General features: G+C 39.9%; 1 pseudogene; it reads right to left on the reverse strand.

Moving 5' to 3' along the window:
• Nucleotides 1-13,657: 13,657 nt before the first annotated feature.
• Nucleotides 13,658-18,392, reverse strand: LOC118654383 (annotated as a pseudogene).
• Nucleotides 18,393-18,640: the final 248 nt, after the last annotated feature.

Below are 18,640 nucleotides of genomic sequence, written 5' to 3' on the forward strand. Positions count from 1 at the left end.
GGTGTTGGATTTTGTCAAATGCTTTTTCTGCATCAATTGATATGACTATGTGGTTTTCTTCTCTCAATTTGTTTATGTGATGTATCACATTTATTGATTTGTGGATATTGTACCATCTTTGCATCCCTGGGATAAATCCTACTTGGTCATGGTGTATGATCTTCTTGATGTACTGCTGGATCCGATTTGCTAGGATTTTGTTGAGGATTTTGGCATCTATGTTCATGAGGGATATTGGCCTATAATTCTCTTTCATTGTATTGTCTTTATCTGGTTTTGGGATTAAGGTGATGTTGGCTTCATAGAATGAGCTGGGAAGTGTTCCTTCCTCTTGGATCTTTTGAAATAGTCTGAGGAGGATAGGTTTTAGGTCTTCCTTGAATGTTTGGTAAAACTCCTCTGTGAAGCCATCTGGCCCCGGGCTTTTGTTTGCTGGAAGCTTTTTGATTACTGCTTTGATTTCCTCCATAGTTATTGGCCTATTGAGATTTTTAGATTCTTCCTGATTAAGTTTTGGAAGGTTGTATTTTTCTAGGAATATGTCCATTTCCTCCAGGTTGTCTAGTGTGTTGGAGTAGAGTTGTTCATAGTATTTTCTAACAATCCTTTGTATTCTATGGGGTCTGTTTTTATTTCTCCTCTTTCATTTCTGATTTTGTTTATTTGGGTCCTTTCTCTTTGTTTCTTGGTGAGCCTGGCTAGAGGTGTATCAATCTTGTTTATCTTTTCAAAGAACCATCTCTTGGTTTTGTTGATCTTTTGTATTGTTTTTTTGGTCTCTATGTCGTTTATCTCCACTCTGATCTTTGTTATTTCCTTCCTTCTGCTTATAGTAGGCTTTTTTTGTTGCTCTCTTTCTAACTCTTCGAGTTGTAGAGTTAGGTCATTTTTTCTCATTGTTTCTTGTTTCTTGCAGTAGGCTTGTAGAGCTATGAACTTCCCTCTCAAGACTGCTTTTGCTGTGTCCCATAGGTTTTGGATTGTTGTCTTTTCATTGTCCTTTGTTGCCATGATGTTTTTTATTACTTCTTTGATCTCACTGGTAACCCAGTCGTTGTTTAGTAGCATGCTATTTAGTCTCCATGTGTTTGATTTTTCTGGATTGTTTTTGTTGTAGTTGATTTCCAGTTTTATGCCTTTGTGGTCTGAGAAGATGCTTGATATGATTTCAATTTTCTTGAATTTGAAGAGACTTTGTCTGTGACCCAATATATGGTCTATCTTTGAAGATGACAAATGTGCACTTGAGGAGAATGTATATTCTGTGGCTTTGGGGTGAAATGTTCTGAAGATGTCAATTAATTCCATCTGATCTAGTGAGTCATTTAGGATTGATGTTTCTTTGCTGAGTTTCTGTTTAGAGGATTTGTCCAGTGGTGATAATGGGGTGTTAAGGTCCCCTACTATGATTGTATTGCTGTCAATCTCTCCCTTGATCTCCTCCAGAAGATTTCTTACATATTTGGGTGCTCCTATATTGGGTGCATATATATTTACCAGAGTTATTTCTTCTTGTTGGACTGCTCCCTTTATTATTATGAAGTGGCCTCTTTATCTCTTTTTATGTCCTTCACTTTGAGATCTAATTTGTCAGATATAAGTATTGCTACACCGGCTTTTTTTTTCACTTCCATTGGCCTGAAAAACCTTTTTCCATCCCTTCACCATCAGTCTGTGTGCGTCTTTTTTTCTGAGGTGGGTTTCCTGTAGACAGCAGATATATGGGTCATGTTTTCTTATCCACTCATTTACCCTATGCCTTTTGACTGGGGAATTTAATCCATTTACATTTAAAGTTATTATTGATAGAAACTTGTTAGTAGCCATTTTTGTTCTTTACCGCTGCGATCCTTCTTTGTTTCCTATCTTTTCTATTTACAGCAGACCCTTTAGCATTTCTTGCATTGCTGGTTTGGTGGTAATAAACTCCCATAGACCGTTTTTGTCTGTGAAGCTCCTGATTTGACCCTCAATTTTGATTGATAGCCTTGCTGGGTACAGTATTCTTGGATTCAGACCCTTCCTTTGCATGACTTTGTAGATTTCATTCCATTCCCGTCTTGCCTGGTGTGTTTCTGTTGAGAAATCGGTTGCTAGTCTGATGGGGGATCCTTTAGGGTAACTTTCTGTCTCTCTCTGGCTGCTTTTAAGATTCTTGCTTTGTTGTTGGTGTTTGCCAATTTAATTATGTGCCTTGGCATCGGTCTTTTCGGATTCATTTTGTATGGGACTCTGTGAGCTTCTTGGATTTGTGTGAGTTTTTTCTTCCCTATATCAGGGAAATTTTCTGTTACTAGTTTTTCAAATAGGTTTTCTATTCCTTGCTCAGTTTCCTCTCCTTCTGGCACCCCTATTATTCAGATGTTGTTTCGTTTAGCGTTGTAGGCTCTCCTCCTGCTTTTTAATTTTTTTTTCTAGAAGCTGTTCTCTTTGGGTATTTTTTCCTACCTTGTCTTCTAGCTCGCTGATGCGGTCCTCTGTTTCTTCTAGTCTACTGTTGATGCTTTCTATTGAGTTCTTTATAGCAGTGATGTCATTTTTCATTTCTTCTTGGTTTTTCTTCATTTCCTCTTGGTTCCTACACATATTGTTGAATTGGTCTTCCATTTTTTTCATCCACCTTATGGCCATTTCTCTGAATTCTTTCTCTGACAGGTTGCTTGCCTCCACTGCCTCCATTTCGTTTACTTCCTTTTCTGATTATGCCTGTTTTTCTTTCATATGTGGGTTGGTTCTTTGTTTCACCATGATCTCTCTCCTCCAGGTGTTTGGTTATGTAGTTCTCTCTCTGCTGCATTGATTTAAAGGCACAAAATACAACACAACAAGGCACAACGTACAAGGCACTGAACATAAATGTATTCACGATATTAATAACCCCAAATAAAGGTGATCACCCGAGCGAAGAGAATTAGGGGATAAAGAAGAAAAAAGAGAAAAAGACTAAAAAGAAAAAGAAAAAACAAAAAGGAGTGCCGAAATGAGATTGGGAAAAGGGAGAGAAGAAAAGAAAAGAAAAAGTAAGACAGAGAATGAAATAGAGGTGGGGAAGAGGCTATTTGTATGGGGAGAAAACTCTAATAGAACCGCAACTAATCTCAACGAATTCCAGCAGCAGATCCCTGGAGATTAATGCAAACTAAAAACAACCACTAATATCAAGTGAGGCAAGGGAAAACAGAAGCACAGAAATAACCAGAGAAAGAAAAAATAAGCAAAACAGAAAAATGAAAATGAAAAACAAAACAACTCCCAAACAAGCATAAAAAAAACCCCAATATACTCAAAATCAAGCAAACACTAGCAAAACGACAGAGAGAGAGAGAGAAAAAAAAATTGGATAGTTAAGAAAGATAAGAGAGAAGTGTATATGGATTTAGAGCAAGGGATTGGAAATTAGATATATAAGTAGGGTGAAATTTAGACAGTGGGTAAAAAGAAGGAATAGGGAAAATCTAAAGCAGGAATAGGGTAAGAGAAACAGGACAACAAAAGGGGAAAAGTGAGGAAGAGAATTTTGGCTTAGGGGTAAATGTGAGATAGAGAGAAATGATGCTAAAGGAACGATGAAAATAGAGTGTAGAACACTAACCCCAAAATAAAATAAAGAAAATTTAAAAAAAAATGACACTTGAAAAAATGGTAAAATGATAGCAATAATACTGGTTAAAAAAATGTAGTAATTAAAAAGGTAAAATCAGGTGATGAAAAAAAAATAAAAAAAATAATAAAATAGGTTCTTAATGAAATGGTGAAAAAAGAATTAAAAAAAATATATAAAAATATGCAGTAGTGAAGGTGCTTCAGATCTTCTACTCTTCTTTTTGGTGCGCCTTAGTCCTGCCAGACATTCAGGAGAGTGTTGAATTTCCCTGCGATACACTGTCCCTCCGTGCCATAAACCACAGTCCTGATTTTAAGGCAGGTTGTATTTGTTTACCAGACTGCCTTTATTTGTATTTACAGAAGAGACAGTTCGTGGGTCTGCCTCTGGGTGGCAGTGTGTCTGGATTTACCTCTGAGGCTATAAGTCCTCTCTATCAGTAGGGTTTATTTTCTCTATGGTACTTGAAACTGGTTTGGGAAAGTCCACTGTCCAGAGCTGGTTCTTTAATCGTTACTGCCCGCTCTGTTTCCCAGGCTCCCCAAAAAGAACTTTCCCCTACAGGCTCTGCAAATGACCCCAACTGGGGAATCCCACGCACTGGGTTTAATAATCAAACACACGGATCTAAGGGGAATTGTAACAAGGGCCTGATATGTTGTGCGAATTCACAAGCCTCCACCTTCCAGGTCTGCGCACAGTCTCCGCACGCCCACTCGCCCCTGGCACCAAGCAGCCGGCACATTGGCAAAATCCAAGGCTGCTTTTTTACATTCAGTCCAGCTATGGGCTTATTTTTAGCGTTCCCTTCTGCCAGCAGCCCTGTGGGGCCCCTTCCCCACTCGCGGGTCACACTGGTCCCAGCGGCTGCAGACTCTGTGGGGCGCAGATTTCGCCCTGCGCGCGTGCGTGGTCCTCTCTCCAACCTGAATTGCAAACTGCACCTTTAGGGGAAGTCTAACCTTCCCTGAGAAGAAGCAGTGCTCGTCTGAGTTCACGCAGTCACGCTGCTTGAGGTCCCTTGTTTCCAGGTTAGTAGCTGATCTCTGGATGCCGGTAACAGCCACTCAAGATGGCGCGGTCTCTGCTGCTGAGCTGGCGCACCAGGAGAGGTTTCAGCCGCGGTCTCCAACTGTCCTTTTTTTTCTGGGAGTTCTCGGTCTTTCCCAGCTGCAGACAGTCTCTCAGCTGAATATCCTCTGCATATTTGGGCTGTATGTTACCCGTTTCAGCTGCTCACCCTTATCTGCTCCAGGACAAGGCACAGGACACGTCTGTTTATACCTCCGCCATTTTCTCCTCTCCAAAATTCTAATTTTTATGATCTAGTTATTTTATCTAGTAATTTAGTGTTCTTAAAAAGCAATATATCATTGTTTCAATGCCTAATATAGTAACTCAGAAGCTAACTCTTTTAATGGCATACTTTCTAGTTTAAGCCTTTACCATATATTGAATCCTTTTTGTGTGCTTATTGGCCATTCCTATATCTTCTTTTATAAATTGTCTATTCAAGTCTTTTGGCATTTGGAGTGTTGTTAATCTATTATTGATTTTAGTGAGCTCTTTATATATTCTGTATACAAGTTATATACAATTCCTGTTTGTGGCTTGCCCATTCAGTGTCTTAGTTGTGTCTGTTCATAAGCAGATCTTTTAAATTTGATGAATTCTACTTTATCAATTTTGTTACCGCTAATGCTTTTTGTGTCCTAAGAAATTTTGTCTACCCCAAGGTAATGAAGATATTGTAAAACTTCATTAGAAGTTTTATGATGTTAGCTTACAAGTTTAAGTCTTTAATCAATATCAAATTAATTTTTGTATGGTGTAAATTAGAGATTAAGATGTACTTTTCCATACAGATATCTAGTTTTCCCACCATGGTTTGTTGAAATGAGATAGTGTGAATCATCCAAATGTTTTACTCTAGATCAAGTTTTTTTAGATATTCTAAAACCTATAGAAATGTCAACACTGTTTTTCTTTTTCAAATGTGTTTGGCTATTCTAGATTCTTTGAATTTCCACATACATTTTAAAAATAGGTTGTCTATGACTATAAAATCCAACTCTGATTTTGAGTGGGGTAGTGTTGATTTCATAGCTCACTGTGGGGGAAAGCAATATCTTTACAACATTAGGTTTTCCAATTCATGCCTAGCAGAAAAGGTTACCCTAGATATGTTTCGGGGAGTGGGAGACAGCAAGATAAGAAGGACTTGCTAGACCAGGAGTTCTTTTTAAAAATTTTTATTCTTTGTTGTTGTTGTTTTTTAGACCAGGAGTTCTTAATCTAAGGTCCATGAACTCCCATAACTGAACCCAATTAAATAGCATGGAAAATTCTGGACATAAATAGAGGGATGCTCTTTTCTGAGGTGAGGGTGCATTATTTACATTAGATTCTCAAAGAGATCCATATATCATCCAAAAACAGATTAAGAAAAAGACCATCCATTGTAAGGAAGATACACTGAGAAATCCAATGCAAGGCTATCTTGAGATAACTCAACCTCTGTATTTCCATGGATCATAGAAGCAGTTGCATAGGTTTCCATGCTCTTTAACTCAAGCATAGGGTATAATCCCCTTCCCCATGACATACAGACAAAGTCAAATCTGGACCGCTATACTAAAACAGCCCTGAAGGAGTGGTCAGGTGAAGAGAATTTTAGCATTTGGAGTTAGTCTCCAGGGCCCTAGGATGAAGCCTAAATCTATCCCCTCCTCCACTAACCTCTGAAGATAGTGCTCTGGGTAAGGAGGGAATTTACTCTGAAGCAGGAAAGATCCAAAGGCTGTGAGCTTTAACTGTGGGGACAGTGACTGATTATGGCAGAATAAGACATCAGGTGGTGTCACTGAAGTAGCTTCAATCCAGCCCTTGGCAACTTGTCCTAAATTCCTCAACAGAAGGCTCCGTCAACTAAGGGAGCCACAACAACCTTTAGGAAGCTAAAAAAGAGCTGCAAACCTTGGCAGGGAGAGAACTAACCCACACAATGGTAGGAGCTACAGTGATGGTGAAAAAAGTCCTGCAAAGGCCATAGAGCAGGGGTGCAGAAGTGGCAACTGCTTCTCAGAGATAGTTAGAGACTGACAGAAGAGTGACTTTGGTGTTAGTCACAGAATAATACAATAATGTCCACTATTACAAGAAAAGAGTACAGACTGGAAAGTCTGGGGACTTGGCAACTCTCCTAGTATGTGAGGGCTCAGAGACCTACCTCCATCCCCAACTCAATGAATACCTGAGTTTGGGAGGCAGCAGTGGGAGCAGGCAACCCTGCAGGAAGGAGTATTTTATAACTGACATTGTTTATAATGGTTAGCACCTGATGAACATGAAAAGCAGGCTGACTTTAATCAGTTTTATTATTGTTTTTTAATTCTCCATGAGCATTGTACCCTTACCCCACTTATTGCCTGCACCTGGGGGGGGCCTCTCCCACCAGCCCTCCCTTCTTGGCAAACCATTGCTCCAATCACTCGGGCATAAGCAATAATAGGGGTGAAATTAACCTCCTACTTTTGACAAACTGCAAAATAACTCTGACTCTCTTGGAGGGAAGAACTATACATTTGAAGTTTTTCCCATGTAGGTCCCAGGAGGCAAGGGGGCAAAGGCTGAGTATGGTAGGTCAGCCATGGCTGTAGTGATGGCAGCCAGTATCCCACAGACAGAGAGAACTTCTTTCTGCTCCTCTCTTATAGCTCATTTCAAATACAAAGGACATTGATCCATGTGTACTGCAGAGAATACTTACATATGGGTACAACATCATATGCTTGGTTCTTCAATTTCTTAAAGTGAATAGAAAAATACAGAGCCGACATTTCATAATGTACCATTCTAATTATTTGGCCATTGTTTTTTTGGTCCAAAATTCAACCTTATTTTCACCCTAATAAAGATCTCATGTAGAACTTTCTTCTAACCTGTGGGAGAAATATATGCCTATTTTCTTTGCTTCTCCCCTCTAGTCTCACCTTGGAAATACAAGTTTCCACTGGGGAGTCTATTTAAATGGATGCTGTGCTTCTTTAACTCATATACCAGAAACTTAGGAATCTGGCTTTTTTTATTCCAAAGGATATTTTGGGGGTTGGGGAGAGGAAGAATCTCATTAGCTTGTCAATCAAATGTGTATTTGCAAACACTTGGTTTGCATCAAACAATGCAGACTTGAATAAAAAACAAATGTATTGTGCTCATTAAATAATTTTGTTTACAAAAATAAATACCAGAGAAAAGAAATGTATTTATCAGTGTTAAACTATTATTTGTATATGACTTATTCTTTTCTTTTTAAAAAATCACTTACCTTCAAACTTAAAAAATAATAAATTGTTTTTACCATGCCTAAGTTGATTCTTTAGTGTTTGGTTACTATTACATCAAAGGAAAATAAATACAATCTGTGTCATTAAAGTAATTCCGTGCAAATTGGGCATAACACAAAATTACATTATTAGCAGCTGCTAAATGACTATAAAATGTAATTAGACACACTCAATTCACTACTCATGAACTGGACCTGATTTCTAAAATATCAATTTAGAACTTTGATTATTCATGACAAAAGTGGATGTATTTAGAGTCTAGGTTTAAATTCTTGGTAATGAATATATCCCCCTAAGACCTTTAATGGGATTCCTAAGAGGAGGAGGGAAAAGAGGAGGAGGAGGAGGAGGAGGAGGAGGAGGAGGAGGAGGAGGAGGAGGAGGAGGAGGAGGAGGAGGAATAGGAGGAGGGGGAAACTGTTGTTTAAGCACAGAAGGGGGGGGGTGTGGTGGGAATTATCATAAGGGTGCCGGCTATGTTCCCACTGAATCCCTGCCAGCTGCAGTAAGGCAGGAGTGCCCTGGTTAAATTTTAACTCTCTGCTGAAAAAGAGGCAACAAAGCCCAGCACAAATACTTCTACTGTAGATGTTTATGGCTGTTGCTCTTCTTAACTACCTCATTTTCTTTGGCAGTCTTTTTGACACATAATGTTAATCTGCTTAATAAAAAATAGGAAGTAAAATAAAACTAGCAACAATATATGAGGATGTTCATATCTGCTCTTTGCTACTCTAAAGTAGGATGGAAGCAGAATGACATGATGCCCTATAAGTGCTTTGGGATCTGCAAGGGGAACATAATTGGTTCTCATTAAAAGCTCCTTAGTCTAGTTATCTGGGTCCTTCATACTCTGGCTCTGATCTACCTTCTCATTCTGATTTCCAGTTTCTCCCCTCCCTGGCCAGAGCTGCTTGCTATTTACCCATGCATTCCTTGAAAAAATTACTTCCTTCTTTCACATTTCACTCTTTCCTTCAAGGTACAGTTCCATATGTACCCTCCTTAGAGCTTTGACTAAATTCCCAATGGGAGGTCCCCTTTTTTTCTCCTCAAATTCTCTGTAGCCCTCAGTCTGAGCCTTTTTCAATTATAGTTGTTAGAGTGTGTTTTCTGAAAAGATATCGGTATTTCTCAGTCGTTAAGCACATTGTCTCTGAAACTCAAAAATTGGGTTTCCATACTGGTACTACCAGTTCCTGATGGTGCAATTATGGGAAAGTTGCCTCACTTCTCTGAGCCTCAACTCCAGCATTTATAAAATGGACACAATAATAGTATCGTTTCCTTATCTTAAAATTCTAAGGCCATGAGAATTTTAGAAGTCAGAAAATTTTGAATTTTAAAAAGTATAGCACACATTTTGTATCCTACAAAATACTCCCAGTGGTCTGGGATAGGGCTTGAAAGTAAACACCTCACTATTCAGTGAAACAAAAGAGTAATTACCAAAAATGGGATAATGAGAAATAGCCACATGTCAGTTCATGAAAAAGTTCAGGTCAGCTTTTGCTGTCAGTTAGTTATGAAAAATGATATGATTCAACTCTGGGTTTTTAAAGATTTGTATTTTAAAATTGTGCATAAAGGACCCATGAGGATTAAAGGAAATATGTGTAACACACGGTGGCAGCCTACTAAATGATAAAAGAAAGTAAGCAATTGCTATCATTGTCATTTATGTTCATGGCTCTCATTCTTACTGGCAACAAGGTATTGGAGAGAGAAGGAGGAGTTATATCTTATATTGCAAACCCCTCCTATTACATTGCATTTTGCAGGTGCTTAATAAAAGATGTTTGACTGAATAAAATATATCATCTCATTGTTGTGACTGTGACATCCAGTCATAGAAATATATAACCCTATAAATGGTTGAATAATCTAAAAGTTAGACCTGAATTCCTCCAATTAAAGTTTACAGTCTGGGCCAGCAAGAGAAAAAATAGATGAAAATGAAGTTATGTGAATTTTCTATAGGGAAGATTAGATTGCTTCATTTATCACAACAATCAAAAAACATGGCCAGCTTTCTGACAGAGTGGGAAAAGAATGCAGTTGTGATGAAGAGCACTATCCACAACCTGGCAGGAGCTAAAGTAAGGGCAAGAGAGAGGCATTTGACCCAGGGGTCATGTGAAGCTGGATTGGGAAATGAGGGAAAGCAGCTGACTCCTGGGTGGGATGAGTACTTTTGTGGCACGAGTTGGTGGTCTGAGGGCAGTCACCCTCCAAATGCAGCCAGCACAATCAAGACTAATTGGTCTTTGTCGGCAGCCTCAATACAGGCTCTCATCTGAATAGATCTTCTTCTCTTAGGCGGACACCCCTAAGAGGATTCAGCACTTGTGAGTAATTTGGCCAAGAATAACTTGAAGCAATAAAACCTTCAGAGCCCTTCCAAGATCTTTCTACAAGAAAGAAAGATCCTGCAGGAAGGTTAGAGGAGCTTGTCTTCCCTAAGCATGGGTAAAGGCCTCAATAGATCACATTTGGAATATTCGTAGAGATGAAGGGAGAAGAGATCCTTAAGGAGAAAATGAGCTATCTTCTAAATTGGCTGAGATATGGTTTATTGAATGGCAGGTCACTTCAGTTGGATGATCAGCCCTTTGTCATATGTGACTGGAAGCCTCTAGGACTCAGGGACTGGCAATGTGTAAGGAATCAACAGGAGTTCTGGCCCAAGGGAAACATTTTCCATCATGCATTCATTCATTAACTTTTCTAAAGTCTGCTTCTGTCTTTTAACCTTAAGGCCAATCCTGAGTTCAAGATGGTCCCAAAGCATGAACTAGTCTTGTAAACAGGCTACAGGGCCTACCAAGAGCTAGTCTCTATAGGATCATTGCTCCTGTAATGTTCACCACAAAGGCAATTATAGTCAAAGATGCTCTGGTAAGGCATGAGGCAAGTTGGATTCATTCTGAAATGATGGTGATGTATCCAAAGATATGCTTGGAAAATCATAAGCCTGGATGCTACTGTTGAACTTTCCACAAATGTACATGAACCTAGCCAGCCCATGGGGGTCTAGTCAATTATCTCAGTGATGCTGCCACTATCAAAAACATTTTTAAAACCCCTTCTATGGGACCAGCTCCAGAGTTCAAACCGTATTCTTGAGAATATTTGTAATGGTGACAAAGCTACATACTTGAAGGGTGAATTTGATGTTTAGCTAGAAACTATAAGTTACCTGAAGACAAAACTAAGTAGGTATCCCAGGAAATGCCATTTAAAAATAAATTAATGAAGAAGTAATGCTTTTTCAGTGGATAACCCTGAAAGGAAAAGAATTAACTTTTATTGAGCTCCCACTATGTGCCAGATATCTTTATATGACCTTAATCTCATTTCATCTTTAAAATATTTTTCCTGAGGTAGGTATTATTACTCTTAAATAGAAAATGGGATCAGAAAAGTCAAGTAACTTCTTTTAGGCAACACAGCTTGTCAGTGGTAGAGCTGAGATCAATGGCCGCTTCTTCTATTTGTCTGCAAAGCCAGTGAGTGCTCTTTGTGTTATAGAACACTGCCTTCTTTGAAAGTCATTAAAACAAAGAAAGCCTTCCAACCTTGATACACTCACAAAACATCATTTTCACATCAATAAAAGAGGTGAATATACTTATAAAAGATTTGTTTTGAAATGGAAGAGTTCCAGGAATGTTAGCAATGAATCAGGCATTTGTAAATCAAATGGGGAAAAAATATTTGCAAATGATACTTCTGATAAAAGGCTAATATCCAATATATATGAAGAACTCATATGACCCAATAAAAACAAAAAAAACCAGACAATTCAATTTAAAAATGGGCAGAGGACATGTTTCCAAGGAAGATATGCAGATGGCCAACAGATATATGAAACGATGTACAACATCACTAATTATCAGGGACATGAAAACCAAAATCATAATAGTCATTGGGATATAATCAATAACATTATAATAACTAAGTAAGTATACTGCCAGGTGGGTACTTGAAATATCAGGGGGATCACTATGTAAATTATATAATTGTCTGACCACTATGCTGTACACCTGAAATTAATACAAAATAATATTGAATATAAACTGTAATTGAAAAAAATTTTAAAAAGAAATGTGTTGGAGAAAATGTGGAGAAAAAGGAACCCTTGTACACTGTTTGTGAGAATATAAATTAATATAGCAACTATGGAAAACAGTATGGCGGTTCTTCAAATACTTAAAAACTACCATGTAATTCAGCAATTCCTCTTCTGGCTATTTACCTGAAAAATATGAAAACATTTATTTGAAAATATATGTGTGTCCCTATGTTCATTGCAGCATTATTTACAACATCCAAGACTTGGAAACAACCTAAGTGGATAATTGGACAAAGAAGATGTGGTACCTATATACAATGGAATACTACTCAGCCACGAAGAGATGAAATATTGCCATTCGCAACAACATAGATGGATTTTTATTTATTTATTTATTTATTTATTTATTTATTTATTTATTTATTTATTTATTTTTATTGCTTAAAGTATTACAAAAAGTATTACATATGTCTCCTTTTTTTTTTCCCCTGCCCTTGACAATCCCCTGGCCTCCCCTACCCCCCAGTGTCTTATGACCATTGGTTATGCTTATATGCATGCATACAAGTCTTTTGGTTTATCTCTTACCCACCCCCCTCCTGCCCTCCCACCCTCCCCGGCCTTCCTGCTGTAGTTTGACAGTCTGTTCGAGGCAGCTCTGCCTCTGTATCTATTTTTGTTCATAAGTTTATAATGGTCTTTATTATCCAGAAATGAGTGAGATCATGTGGTATTTTTCCTTCATTGACTGGCTTATTTCACTTAGCATAATGCTCTCCAGTTCCATCCATGCTGTTGCAAATGGTAAGAGTTCCTTCTTTTTTACAGCAGCATAGTATTCCATCGTGTAGATGTACCACAGTTTTCTAATCCATTCATCTACTGATGGGCACTTAGGCTGTTTCCAAATCTTAGCTATGGTGAATTGTGCTGCTATGAACATAGGGGTGCATATATCCTTTCTGATTGGTGTTTCTGGTTTCCTGGGATATATTCCTAGAAGTGGGATCACAGGGTCAAATGGGAATTCCATTTTCAGTTTTTTGAGGAAACTCCATACTGTCTTCCATAGTGGCTCCACCAGTCTGCATTCCCACCAGCAGTGCACAAGTGTTCCTTTTTCTCCACATCCTCTCCATCACTTGTCGTTTGATGATTTGTTGATGATAGCCAGTCTGACAGGTGTGAGATGGTACCTCATTGTTGTTTTGATTTGCATCTCTCGGATGATTAGTGACTTTGAGCATGTTTTCATATGTCTCTTGGCTTTCTGAATGTCCTCTTTTGAAAGGTGTCTATTTAGATCCTTTGCCCATTTTTTGATTGGATTGTTTATCTTCCTTTTGTTAAGTTGTATGAGTTCCCTATAAATTTTGAAGATTAGGCCCTTATCAGATATGACATTGACAAATATGTTTTCCTAAACATAGATGGATTTTGATATTATTATGCTAAGTGAAATAAGTCAGATGGAAAAGAGCAGAAACAGTATGATTTCTCATATATGAAATATAAAACAAAAAGTAATAAATGAACTAACAAAAAAGAATAAACTCATAGATATAGACAATAGAATAGTGGTTACCAGAGAAAAAAGGAGGTGGGGTCAGGGCAAAGTGGGAAAAGGGGGACTTAGGGTGGTAAGTGACCAACAGATATTGAATTGTACACCTGATATTTATATAATGTTATTTCCCAGTGTAACCCCAGGGCTGCCTGCAGGGCTGTCTCATAGTACTTGCCATTGACCCTGTTCTGCATGTTGTGGTTATTCCAGGGCTAGATGCTGGTGTCAATGTACCCAGGCCCTACACTGGGAATGAACTTGAGGTTGTTGGAATCACAGAAGTTCTTCACAACTTTCCAGTTCTGATGGGAGTAGTCCAAAGGAAAAACCACTGGGGCAAAGTAGGTGTACATGCCATGAAATCCAGTGGCCAGGATATTATGAGTGTGTCCCTCCTCTACCAGCAGCACTATGAAAACCCCATTATAGGAGGTGTTGCTGATTGAATGCAGCCCATTTGGTGTCAGGAGATGGGCCCAGGCCTCAGGGTTGTCAGGTATGAGTTGTAGATATATAAAAGAGTAGGAGGCTCTTCCCTATGTTGTTCTCATAGCAGTAAAATGTGCCAGGGAGCCATACGTGTCAATGATGTACTTGATGTTGTCATGCTGAATGATGTCATCCCAGCCATTGTAAGGTTGGATGTGGAAGGCCACCTGACACAGATAGAAGATACTGGTCATGTGAGTATCTGTCCAGGGGTCACAACCTATAAGGCTGATGCTCCAATGATGGCCTGGATGTTGTACTGATGGGCAGTGTCCAGAATGGCAGGCACCAGGTCATCAGAGGGGTCCCCATTATCATCAGCCATGCCAGGTGGATACCAGAACAGGACTAGGGTGCTGATGGCGGCTTCCTTAAGCTGAGTCATGTGCTCCCGCAGTACATCGGGGTCCCAGGAGCCATAGGGCCCCAACTCCAGGTAGAAGCTGGAGCCCAAGTCGTGGGGATTGGGGGGACTATGGCAGCCATAGGCGTAGCTGGCCGAGATCATGGGGTCCCAGTGAGGCACCATGATGTGGTCCCAATGAATGTACTAGTAGTGGCCCTCCCACTGCTGGCTCCCGTACCATGAATAGCAGAAGGTGTGCAGGTCTGAGTAGACGCACAGACTCTGCCTGGGGGTGGCCTCGGCCTCGGCCTCTGGTGGGGGGGGCAGGGTGATTCCACAGGGGGTGAGGCCCTCCGAGTATCACTCCAAGGATGCCAGCTCCAGGCCTAGGCCAAGAGCCAGAAGTCCATCTCTTTCAACTTTTAAAAGGATTATTATTAAAGTACTAGAGGCCTGATGCATGAAATTCATGCAAGGGCCTTGGCCCCCCGCCACGGCAGCTGCCGCCTCTGCCTCGGCCCCGCCTGCCTCAGCTTTGTCCAGAAGGAAGGATGTCCAGAAGGATGTCTGGTCTAATTAGCATATTATGCTTTTATTATTATAGATGTGTGACACATAAGGAAACTGGTGACCCAAGTGAACTAGTGATTTGCCGAGAAATATAATATAGTCAGTCAATAGCAGAGATAGAACTTGATCCCAAATATTCTTACTCTCAAGATCATATATCTTCTTTGAAGATGTATATACAAAGTGCCTCAGAGCTCTGTCCTTGTACTTTTTCACTTCTCTATCTCCACCTACTCCTCAGATGAATTTATCTACTCCCATGGCTGTAAATACCAGATATACTAGTAAGCAAATGACTCCCAACTTTTAGTTCAGGCCCTGACCTTTCCCCTGATTTCCACATTCTCAAATCCAACTACTTGATTGGCTAAATTGCTCTCAACTGTATTTCTCATTACCACCACCTCAATCTAATTTTCTCCTGTTTTCTCCATTTTCAACAATGACAACTCCATCTTAATTGTTTAGGCCAACAAATACTTGGAGTCTCCCTTAACTCCTTACTTTTAAAAATATGTTATTTATTTTTTCAATAACAGTTTGCATCAATCTCACATATACAGCATAGTGATTAGACAATCATATACTTTACAAAGTATTCCCCCTGATATTTCCAGTACCCACCTGGCACCATACATGGTAATTACATTATTATTGACTATATTTCCATCCCCATGACTATTTTGTAACTACTAATCTGTACTTCTCAATCCCTTCACCTTTCCCCCCAGCCCTCCAGCCCCTCAACCCCTTTCCCCTCTGGCAATGATCAGTTTGTTCTCTGTACCTATGTTGACACCTTGATTTTTAACACATCTCCATTCATTCCATAAAAAAACTTCTTGGTAGCCCTAACTGGCTTGGCTAAGTGGAAAGAGCATCAGCCTGCTAACTGAAAGGTCCCAGGTTTGATTCCAGTCAAGGGCATGTACCTTGGTTGCGGGCACATCCCCAGTAGGAGGTGCGCAGGAGGCAGCTGATCGATGTTTCTCTCTCATTGATGTTCCTAACTCTCTATCCCTCTCCCTTCCTCTCTGTAAAAAAATCAATAAAATATATTTTTAAAAAACTTCTTGGTACAATCCTCAAAATATAGCCATAATATGACTATTTCCTACAACCTCCATTGTTATCAAACCATTCAACCTACACTGCTACCAACTTTTTGATTGCACTGGTAGCTTCTCTCTTTTTAAAAAAAATGTTTTTATTGAGAGAGAGAGAGAGAGAGAGAGAGAGAGAGAGAGAGAGAGAAACAACGATGATACAGAAAACATCGATAGTTTGCCTCCTGCATGCCCCCTACTGGGGATTGACCTCACAACCCAGGCATGTGCCCTGACCAGAATCGAATAAGTGACCTCCTGGTGCATGGGACGACCCTCAATCCACTGAATCATGCCAGCTGGGTGCACTGGTAACTTCTTAACTGGTCTCTCAACTTCTAATCTTGCTACTCACCTCAATCTATTCTACCCCAAAGCCAGAATGATCCTACTAAAACATAAGCCAGATTATGCTACTGCATTGTCCAAACCTCTCCAGTGATTTCTCATCCCATTCAGAGTTACAGCCAATGTCCTTACCCTTTATTATTACCTCTCTGATCTCATACTACTCTCCATTGAACTCACTCTGCTCCAGCCACATCAGCCTCCTTATTGTTTTGCAGAACTACCAGAAACACTCCTGTCTTAAGATCTTTATACTTGTTTCTCCTATATGGAACACTTTTCTCCCAAATATCATGTGGTTTGTTCCATAACCTCTTTACAGGTCTATATTGAAAATGTCACTTATTCAGTGAAATTTCCCCTTATCAGCCTAACCATCTCCCTTCTCTGTTTTATTTTTCTCTATAGCATGTATCACAATCTAACATACTATACATTTAACTTATTTGTTTATTGTCTCTCTCCCTCCACTGGAATGCAAGCCCCAAAAGGGCAGAGATATTTATGTTTTGTTCATTAATGTATTCCTCAATGCCTGAAACACCTGATACATAGTGGCTTCCAATAAATGATTGTAGAGTGAATGGATTCCAGGTAGATATCCTGAAGTCCAATGCAATCTCTCATTGACCAGCACCTCTGGCATTGAGACTTGTCATTATTGAGCCATTGAAAAGCTACCCTCTCACAGCATTATTTATTTAAAATATTTTTATTGATTTCAGAAATAAAATGAGAGAGACAGAAGCATCAAGATGAGAAATAATCATTGATTGGCTGCCTCCTGCATGCCCCCCAGTGGGGATCAAGCCCACAACCTGGGCCTGTGCCCTGACTAGGAATCGAACCGTGACCTCCTGGTTCATAGGTTGATGCTCAACTACTGAGACACACCAGTCGAGCAATTCATAGAGAATTTTAGAAGGTTCCAGGTACTGTACAATATCCCAAGAAACTTCAGTCTTAATATTCAGCTACAGTGGGGCCTTGACTTACAAGTTTAATTCGTTCTGAGACCAAGCTCGTTAAGGAGCTCGTTAACTCAAATTACTCTGTCAACTCAATGCAAAAAATCGGCTGAGAGACAACTGGTATCTCAAAAAACTCGTTAGTTGGGACACTCGTAAGTCAAGGCCCCACTGTATAATATTTGCAGTTCATCAAGTCACACTTCCGAACCCTCACAGAGCTTCTTGTTAAGGTTGTCTTCCTCTGTAATAGTAAGTATCCCTTTTGGATTCCATATACCTGGAAGGAAGGCCAGTGTTCACATCCTAGTGTGATTAATAGAGTTTATAATTTTATTATTCCACTAAATATATGAATTTTTCTAACCTTAGGCTTATGGCATTGATTCTGCATGAAGTTACTACCACTTTTCTGACTGTTTGGCAGCAGCATCTTTCTCACTTTGGTGGTAATATATTGGGGTGATTTCAATGCAAAATTTAGTCAAAATAAAAAAATGTATAAACTAGTACTTGTGTTTTAAAATGTTATCTGTTATTTAGAATTAAACCAGTTTCTCTGCCTTGGCTGATGTTGCTCAGTTGGTTGAGTATAGTCCTATGTACCAAAAGGTCACTGGGTTGATTCCTGGTCAGGCACATGCCTGGGTTTCGGGCTCAATCCCCAGTAGGGGGTGTGCAGGAAGCAGCTGATTTAAGTTTCTCTCTCTTTCCCTCTCCCTTCCCCTCTCTCTAAAAAATCAATAAAGAAAAAAAAAAACCCTGAGGTTCCTGAAGATGGCGGCAGGCAAGACGGAGGTGAGGGAGAGTGTGTGAGTGAATGAGGGGGTGAAAGGAGAGTGTGTGGATGTGTGTGAGTGAGTGAGGGACAGTTAGATCCGGCAAGAGCAGCAGGGGCTGGCAGACCAGGATCTCTTGGACAGGGAGAACCTACCACCACTGCGGGCACTCCTCGGACTGCAGCCCACGCCATCTTGAAGGGAAGAGCGGCCTCTTTTAGGAACACATCAACACCATCATCCAGACAGGTCTTGGACACTGCCCACTCCAGCCAAAATCCTGCTGCCCCACCCTGAGACCTCCACCTCCAAGGGTGCACGCTCCTGCAGCAGTAAGTGCAACTTCCTCCTCCCCAGTGGCCAAACTCCTGATGCCACAATCGCGCTATTCCAGAGCCATAGTCACGCTTTTCAAGTGCACAGGCTGCCTGAGCCCACCACT

This window comes from Myotis myotis, unplaced genomic scaffold (assembly GCF_014108235.1).
Source record: "Myotis myotis isolate mMyoMyo1 unplaced genomic scaffold, mMyoMyo1.p scaffold_m19_p_4, whole genome shotgun sequence".
NCBI classification, from domain to species: Eukaryota; Metazoa; Chordata; class Mammalia; order Chiroptera; family Vespertilionidae; genus Myotis; species Myotis myotis.